This window comes from Neovison vison, chromosome 11 (assembly GCF_020171115.1).
Source record: "Neovison vison isolate M4711 chromosome 11, ASM_NN_V1, whole genome shotgun sequence".
Classification (NCBI taxonomy): Eukaryota; Metazoa; Chordata; class Mammalia; order Carnivora; family Mustelidae; genus Neogale; species Neogale vison.
Genome location: NC_058101.1, coordinates 151,075,436 through 151,084,948, shown reverse-complemented (window position 1 = coordinate 151,084,948; position 9,513 = coordinate 151,075,436).

Here is a 9,513-nt window from a genome sequence, read left to right as displayed (position 1 = left end):
GGACCCTGCAAAGAAGAAAATCTGAACAGATCTTCCTCCCTGGAGGGTGTCCTCTAAAGGATCCCTCTAAAAGGATCTTACAATCAAAACTCACAGTCAGAGAGCAGAAGAGGTGGAAGGGATTCTGATGAATCTCTGATCCAAGATGTACCTGCAAGGGAGGCAGGCTCCAAGGAAGGGTATGGAGGGAGATGGGGCTGGATGAGCTGTGTCTCTCCATCTCCTGTGGCAATAGACAGCGGCCTAAGGAAATGTGACCAAATGGAGAGAAGATTATGCTCACACAGATAAGCCACCTGCTGGCACCCTGGCTTCATCTGGTGACATGCTCATAAAGACCTGGAAAGGGTCTTTCCAGGGTGGAAAAGTTGTAATTGCTCCTGAAAAGTTTTCCTGGCTCAGCTCCTGCCTCTGGCTGAGATCTGGCCATCTTCAGTCTGTGTCCTCAGCAGCTTCCCTCTACCCATTCAAGGGACGGGAAGAGTTTCCAGAGAAAGACAATGAGCTTCACAGTCTGTTCTCGCATGTGCTAAAATTCTGGCGGATGTGGTCTGCCCTGTCAGGGGCACAGGGGCATGTGTGTGGCAGAGAGCCAGGACCTGCTGGGGAAGTGGCAAAAGTTACCCAACAGAGGAAAGGAGAGATGACCTACAGCAAGGATACTCACTCGCCCTTGCCAAAAGCTCATCCTGGTGGATCTTAGGGAGCAGACACTTCATCCCAGACTGTTTTAATTCTAACTCATTGCCTTTAACTTGGATTTGAGGTTCCCATGCGTACGTTTCCATAGGAATTGGGAAAAGGGAAAACTATTGATCTAGGAAAGAATCCATCTTGAGAAATACCCCACGTGTGCACTTGCTTTATAAGGAGAAGCCTGAGGGATGCAGGGAAGGGATCTTCAGTGGGGGCTACTCCCTGTATGCTGGACCTCTGCTGTGCCCCTCCATGGAGCACCCCCAAAGCTGATGAGTAGAGAGGAGTCAGGAATAGTCTGTGGAAATAGTGGCCAGATTATTCTGACCCTTTCTTCTCCTTCTTTCGGATGAGGAAGGTGGAAGGAAATATTTGGCGGCATTTATAGAGTCATGAGCACTGTGGCAGGACTCTACAGAGACTGTCCACAGACTCACCTTGCATCAATATCAGCTCACTGTATTTGTGTACTAACACACTTTATTTGTGTATTAATCACACCATTTATTTGCTATATTCTGATACTTTGACATCTGGGACCTTGCTGACTCTGGAGGGAATAGGCTCCACCCCAATTCCTAGAGATAGTAAAAAACTTGCCTTCTGGTAAGTGTGATGTGTTTTTCAAATGCAAACCTATCAGTCCACAGCGGACATTGCAAACCACCTTCTTTATTGGGTTATCATACTCTGGGCCACTGTCCTCCTCCACTAATCATCCCAGGGCCAGTTACCAGACAACTAGGGAAAGTTCCCAAGCCCCAGATCATGCTGTAATTACTAAAATTAGCCCATCCTAAACCTGATTACCCTGTTTAATTTGTTCCTTCCAAGGAAATCACAACAAAGTCTCTTCCCCACATTTTCCCCTCACTTCCTTTGCCTCCTAACCATCCCTGGTGTTTCCCAGGTGCCCCCGCCCCCGCCATGGTGTGGCATGCTCCTTCTTGAGAGCTCTGAGTAACAAGCTATCTTTTCAGTGGCAATTATGTCCTGATCTGTTGGCCTTAGTGTACTTCAAGTCCACTGATACCTTATATCTTGAAAATTTTCCATTGACATAGAGAAACAAAAAGACTCATGACATTTCTGTGGTCATGATGGAGAAACGTGGGTTGAATTCCAAGAATATAAACATGTTGAGTTATAAGAACCAAGCACAGTTGCTCAGTGACTTGGCATTATCTTGGGGAGAAGGCTGGTGAAGTCACCCAGAGCCTTAGTCCTGAGCTTTTCAGCATATTATCAGTGGCTTTGTTGTAGCGTGTAGCAGGCTTGTCAGATTTGTAAATGACACAAAGCTAGAATTAGCTAATAGTATGGAAGATAGAATCAAATTTCAAAAGAACTGAACAGATTGGAGTAATGAACTGAAGCTAACGAGATTAAATATAACTAGGAATAAATGTAAAGTAGACTCTCACTCAGAATTTGTAAGTCAACTGCGCAAGAACAAGAGGGAGAAAACCTGGTTTAATAGCTCATGTGTAAAGGTGGTTTGGGTGACTTGGTCAACAGTGTGAAGTAGCAGCCAAGAAACATCATTTGGTCTCAGGCTGCAAAGCAAAATCTTGCATCCAAAGCAAAAAGGCAATTGTTTCAAGGTGCTATATTTCCACAGATCTGGGTTCAATGTTGGGTGGTTCATCTCAACAAGGTTTTTGAGAAAGAATATGTTATCTAGAGAAATGTGACCAAAATGGTAAAGAGTCTCAATACAATGCCATATATAAAATGATAAATACAGTTAAAAATTGGTTGAAAAAATCATGGGTGATAAAATCAATGACTTAGTATAAAATTGTATGTGTAAAGAATTATATCAATTAAGTAAATGGGACTTTTGGATAAATATGGTAGATTGAATATAAACAATTATCTCCTCTGCCTTTAGAACCTCACTAAGAAAACCATAAAAGGGTTTTTGATATTTTGTTGTTACTGCTGTTGAACCTGATGCTGACAGTTCAAGAAAATTTAACCCTAAGTTGGGAGTGGGGAAAGCAGAGAGGCTGAGCAACAATCTAATTTGAAACATAATATAATTTTAAAACAGCCCCCAAATGCTTTGACATATCTCTGTCCACTCCCCTTGATCTGGAAGGGCTTGTGACTTCTTCGATCAATAGAGTATAGCAAAAATGATGCTGTCTGACTCCTCCTCCTTCTTCTTTGTTTTAAGAGATAGCAAGAGAGAGCACAAGTGGGGAGGAGAGGGAGAAGCAAGCTTCCTGATGAGCAGGAACCCCCATCTGGGGCTCAATCCCAGGACCTGGAGATCATGACCTGAGCAGAAGGCAGCTGCTTAACCAACTGAGCCACCCAGTCAGGTGCCCCTGACTTGTGAAGTGAATTCATAAAAGGTCATGTCATGCAAACTCTACCTGGTCTTCTTGGAATACTTGCTCTCAGATCCCAGCTGTCATGTTGTGGGAGACCTAAACCACATGAAGAGACCATGTATAGTTGCTCCAGTAGGCAGTCCTGGCTGATCCCATTCTGAAGGTCATCACAGCCCAAATACTAGGTAGATGATGATGAAACCATCCTGGAAATGGGTCTTCCAACCACAGCTGTTTTAGCCTGCAGCCATTTGAGTCACTTCTAGCCATTTGAGTTTGCCCAACTGAAGCTCCAAACATTGCGTAGTAGAAAGAAGCCCTTGCCTAGCCTGTCCATGTTCCCAACCCATGGCACCCAGGAACTTACTAGAATGGGTTTTTGGATGATTTGTTACACAGAAATAGTAATTGGTACACACCATAAAACTCCCCAAAGTCTCAGGAACAGACAGCACCAGGTTCCTCTTGAACTGGGTTGAAGGTGGGGCTTAAAACCAAATGATTTGTTCAGAATAGGCTTATTAAGCATTTCAACTCTCAGCTAGCCTCTCTGACTGCACACTTCTGGGTAACTGTTCCTTCCCCTCTGGAAGATGTCTGGACTGAGGGGCATCAGCCTGGTTATGCCACACTGAAAGCAAGTTGATTAAGTGGACGTACAGAATGCTAAGACCGACTTGCCAGCTGTTTTTCCCCCTTCAGCTCTTAGAAGATTGGCTGCCACTCCTAGACTCCCCAAACAGAAGACTGAAGATGATCAAACAACAAGAAAGAAATCTTAGAGACAAACACTGGGGATTTGCTAGTAGAACAACCCATCTGAAGTCTCTCCATAGTGAAACCCTGAGTTGATCTGCCCATGCCCACAGAGCTTTCAAATAGATTTTCTAGCCCTTCACTCTTAAATATGAAGAGACAACCAATATTTTAGATAAAAAGTCTCTCATGTGAAAGATAAAGACTCATGTGAAAGAGAAAGATAAATAAACAGAATATAAGTAGCTTAGAGGAAATAGAGGCACTTGCTGGGAAAAGAAAATATTCTTTAAATCTGATCCTTAAAAACAGTATCTTCAGGGAGATATAAAGATATTGCATCAATGAGACAAAAAAGTGGTATGATGAAAAAATTATTGCAGAATAAGAAACTCTTGGAAATTAAAAAAAAAATGCTAGCAGGAATTTTTTTAAAAATTAAAAAAGGCTCAAGGAAATCTCCCCAAGAGTAAAACAGGAAAAAAAAATGAGAAGATGGATGCTGGGGGAGAAAAGTTAGGAAAATGAGAGAACATGACCAGGAAGTCCAATATTTAAATAATAGGAGTTTGGGGAAAAGAAAGGGGTGAGGGGGAAGAGAAGGAAAATATGAAGGGAATAATTCAAGAAAATTTCCCAGAAATAAAGAACCCGAGATTCCAGATTGAAAGGTCTCACTGAGTACCCAGGATAAAGGATAAAAACTGACCCATACCAAAACTTACTTTGCAAAAATTTTAAAACAGTGGGGACAGAGGAAATTTCAAATACTTCTAGAGAGGAAAAGAAGGTCCTATATAAAGGTCAGGAATGGGAATAAGTTTTGGACTTCATACTATTGGAAGGCAGAGAACAATGGTAGAATGCCTTCAAAATTTGCAGGCAATCTCAATTAGAATTTTATACCCAGACAAACTATCAGTCAAGGGTAATGGTAAGAGTGTAGAGATACTTTCAGACATGGAAGGTCTCCATAAATGTATCCCACGGTAAATGTGCTCCACCAAAACAGGGAGGTAGATTAAGAAAGAGAAAGGCAGTATAGTAAGAAGACAGAGGCCCTGACCCAAAGCAGAATTAAGGAGAAGCTCCAGGATTAAAGTGAAAGAAAATCTCTGGATAACATCTATGAGCTGGATGTGGAGAGCAATGGGTCCAGTATGAAGCAAATCAGAACATTTAGGGGAGATATCTACAAAAATATAAATTCGAATATCTGATGTATTTGACTATATCTAGAGGAGATGAATGAAAATGGTATAGGGGTTGGGGTGGGGGAAATGGCAGAAGAATTGATGATGGATAAATAGAAAAAGAAGATCATTATAAACTCTAGGGAAAAATTAAATGTTACATAAGAAAATACAGTGCATGGCTTGGTTGTACAATCCTAATAAAGTAAACTAAAAAACAACCTAAAAGAAAGCATGATATAACCGCACCATGAAGATAGGAGAAAGAATGTGTGTTAAATGAGAAATAGAGTCAAAAAAGTTAACTCTTTTCTCCATAGCGGGAAGAGACAATCCATTTAATAAAACAGAACAAAAGTTAAGAAATAGTGGTATAAGTTTATTATTTACAAATGTGGAAATAAATATAAAAAGTAACTGTTTAAAAGTTGAAACAGGTGCCTGTGGTTAAACAGGACGTGGGTATGAGAGGTTAGGAGCTGCTGCTTCCATAATAAGCTTGTAATAAGCTATTTGATATAAAATTATTTGAGAAGATTATTAAAATGTATGCATATCTTGATAAATGTAAAATCTAAATTAGAAACAGAAGAGCTCCATCTTGCACTAATCATGGTATGTATCGTGCTTCAAGAAGGCAGAAAAAGAAAGGAAAATATTTTATCACTGTATATTCTGGGCCTTCATTCTTTTCTTGCCTCTTCCTCTTTCTCTCTTATCCCACTGATCTGTCTTGTTCTCCTCTCCTTTATGTCCATCATTCTTTCTCAATTTTTCCTACAACTTTTTTTCCTTTTTTCTCCTTTTCTCTCCTCCTCGCATAATATGCAGCTGAAATATCTTTATTATTACTACTTATTAAATAAACTGAATATAATGTTTCCTGTTCTTAGTTCTTAATGTGAAGAGCATGCATGGACTTCTCTTTTTCTCCCCCAACTGAAGCAATCTAAGAAGCAATATCGGTGGCAGGTTATTTTCTAGTAAGGTGGAGAAAATTTTTGTGTGAAGGTTCTCCTAGACTTGGGTGAGATATCAAAGGTCACTGGGTCCAACCAGTCCACTAATGTAGGAGACCCTGCTGTGGTTTTTCTTTCTGGCAGACACTACCCAGGCTCTGTTTAAACAACATGACTGGGGGGTTGCAGTCATCAGCCAAGACACCCAGATCCAGATGGCTCTACTGGGAATAAGAGCTTCTATATGTTGAGTGGAAGTCTGCCTCTCTCTCTACTATGATTAAAAAAAAAATCCCAACATGGCTCCTCATAACAGCCTTCAATATATCTGCAAACAGAAATCTTGTCCCCTTGCTTCTCTGGACTAAACACTGTTCTTCCCTGTTGGTTTCTGGATCCTTCATGTCCCTGGTCACCCCCATGGGCAACCTCCAAGCTGGGACTTAGTTTTTCAGCCAGAGGCACCTAGAACTGAACATACTTTACCAGGTATAAGCTCTCCAGTGCAGACTGCAGGAACTTTGTCACCTCCATTTTTCTGCTCACTAAGCTTCTATTAACACAGCCTAAGTTTTGAAATTGTCATTTCTCTCAAGTCTCACATGAACCTCAGTCACCTAAAATCTTAAGTTTCTCTTACATGCCCCTGAGAAACCTGTTGCTTCCTACCTTGTTAGTGAGCAGATGAATTTTTCTAACATTGCTGTCTGTTGTACATTTATTGTGCTAAACCTTTCCTTCGCGGTTTTGGCCCACATTCTCACCCTAGTTTTGAGAAGTTTCTTATGATTCACTTGAATGAACACGTCTGGCTACAAACTGAAAATTGCTCACACATTCAAATTACTTCATCATCCAATTCCCAAACAAAATTTACATCATCTCAGATCCAGGACAGATCCTCTTGGAGCCCCTCACTCTATGACCCGTTACGAGTACACTGGGCCATTAAATTTTATAACAGAAAGAGGTGCGGGCAAGCCCTTCCCTTGGGTCTCTGGCCTGTGCACATGGTGGGAGAGGGCTCTCTAGCCTTGCCGCCTCCAACCTGGACCAGCGTCAGAAAACCTGGGCTGTCTGATGTAATTCATCATCCCCACACCTTCTGGGAAATGAATGAAAATGAGCCGAGCCCATGGAGATGAAGCAGATGGTTGGGTGGGTTCCATGATGCAGGAGGAGCAGGGAACTCCACAAGGCGGAGGCCCTTGTTCCAACTGTCTTAGACTCAGCACCAGCTGTCAGCAGCTGGACGCTAGAGCGAGAACCGCATTATGATGAATACTTCATTTGTCAGGGGCTGTCAACCGTGAAAAATATTAACGGTGGCTAACGTTCGTGAAGTGCTTTGAGTTTTCAACATCCCTCTTCCTTGCAATAACCCTGGAGATGGGAAGGCCGGGAAGCAGTAACCCAGTTTTACAGATGAGGAAAGGATGATTCGAAGATGTCTAGTGATTTGCCTGTACCCGTGATGCTGGGCGTGGGGGGCGGACCCGGGAAGACCAGGCTGGCTGTCCTGCCTGGGAATCCGCTCTCTTCAACACATGGCATCTCTGAAGCCTACTGTCCCCGTCACCAATAAGTAAGTGTTGATCTGTCAGCTGCCTTGGGCCTGTTACTGGGCTCCATGCTAGGGGCGGGGACGTGCAAGAGTATAACACATGAACTCCGACCTCAGTGAGCTCTGAGCAACCTAAAACAGTCTCTTCCGGGACCTGAGCAGATGGAACAGTCTCTGAAAACAATGGTCCTCCAAAGAAGACGAGGCCCAGTGGAGAAGGTGCCAGGTGAGGGACAGAACTTTGTCTGGCCCCGAGGCACGAGCTGTGTTTGAAAGTCCGGGAAGATAGAGCTGGATAGTGGGCAGCGGGTGAAGTCTCGGAAGGTGGGTGTAGAGAAGGGACTGGCCTAAGTGCCAAGAAAGAAGGGGGTGGTGGTCAAAGTGAAAGAAAACAAGACTGAGTGGACAGCCATTGGCCTGGTGCAAAGAGCTGGAACTCACGCTTTGGGTGTCCAGCTCACGGACATTCTGCTCTACACTGCAGGACAGGATGATGAGGACAAGTGCGACAAGGTCCCTCCCTCGGGAAGGTGACAGGCAGGATTGTAATATTGTCCTTTCAGGAAATGGCTTCTCCCCACACTTCAGTAGCATAAGACATCTTCCACTGATTGGCACTCAGAGGAAAGGCCTTCCAGTTTTCTTAAAATTTGTTTTTGTTTAAATTGTAAACAAGTCACCTGACTACCTTAGCTCAGAACTTCCTTCAGTGCATCCTATGGAATACTAGCCCTGTTCTCTGTGTTCAGTTAAAAATGGAAAAGCCTTAAGACTACATTCCCCCTGCCCCTACCTTTGTAGAGAGTCACCATGCTCAATAGCGTTTTAAAGGCTCTGATAAGTCCTGTAAACAAGGAACACCTTTTGCTTTGACCAGAGAATCCTTTTTCAGGACCCTCCTAGGAACATCTTATGATACTTGTAGGCTCATACTATCATCTAATTTATCCCATCTGATCCTCACAACTACCCTGTGATAAGAGATGATTATCTTTAGGTCTACAGAGAATATTGAGACCAAGAAGTCTGGTGATTGCCCAAGGACATGCAACCAGGAATGGTCAGATTAGAGTTTAGACTTGACACTATAAATCTAGGTCATTGTCCCTAATTCAGCCTTACAAAGTCTGAGCCATTTTTTTTTTAAGATTTTATTTATTTATTTGACAGACAGAGATCACACGTAGGCAGAGAGGCAGGCGGGGGGGTGGGGAGGAGCAGGCTCCTTGCTGAGCAGAGAGCCCAGTGGGGGGCTCTATCCCAGAACCCTGGGATATGAGCTGAGCAGAAGGCAGAAGCTTAACCCACTGAGCCACGCAGGTGCCCTGAGCCATTTTTTAAGAGGTTATTATATTTTTTCTAATTAATAGAGTATGCATAATTATTTTGTGGGGGAAGATATAGGAAGTTCTAGAGGAGGAACTAAAAATCACCAAAAATGACTTCAGGCCGATCAGGCGTAGACTCTCCCAGAGGTTTGGGCTGTTTTTTCACTTGGAAGCCCTATTCTTTGGATCTGTCTTCACTCCCTCACATTTAGCTCTTATTGGCAGAGGGCAGGAGGTTGCTGTCTGGGGTGATTAGTGGGTTTCAGTTGAGACCAGATGAGCGATTTCAGAAAAACAATAAGATGGCAAGTCAGAAGGCATACAAAATGTTATAAAGTCACAAAAGCCAAATTCTGATATCATTTTGTGTGTATCATAACCGTTTTTTACCAAAACTATCTCCTTAAAAAGCCCTAAGTTGATGAGATTCATTGTATCATTAAATAGTAGTTACTTTGAAAAAAATAGGCAACTCCAAATTCTGGGTTTTGAGAGATGACATAGTTGTCACCAGGATATTCTGCAAAGCTGAACAACAGAAAAAGATGAACAGTGGTTTGTGAACAATGGACAAAAACTGTTTTTGAAATATTTATACTTCACATACATTGCATTAAAAACTAAAGAAAAAGAAAATGCTAAAGACAAAAATTAAGAATATATGTTTTGGGGATA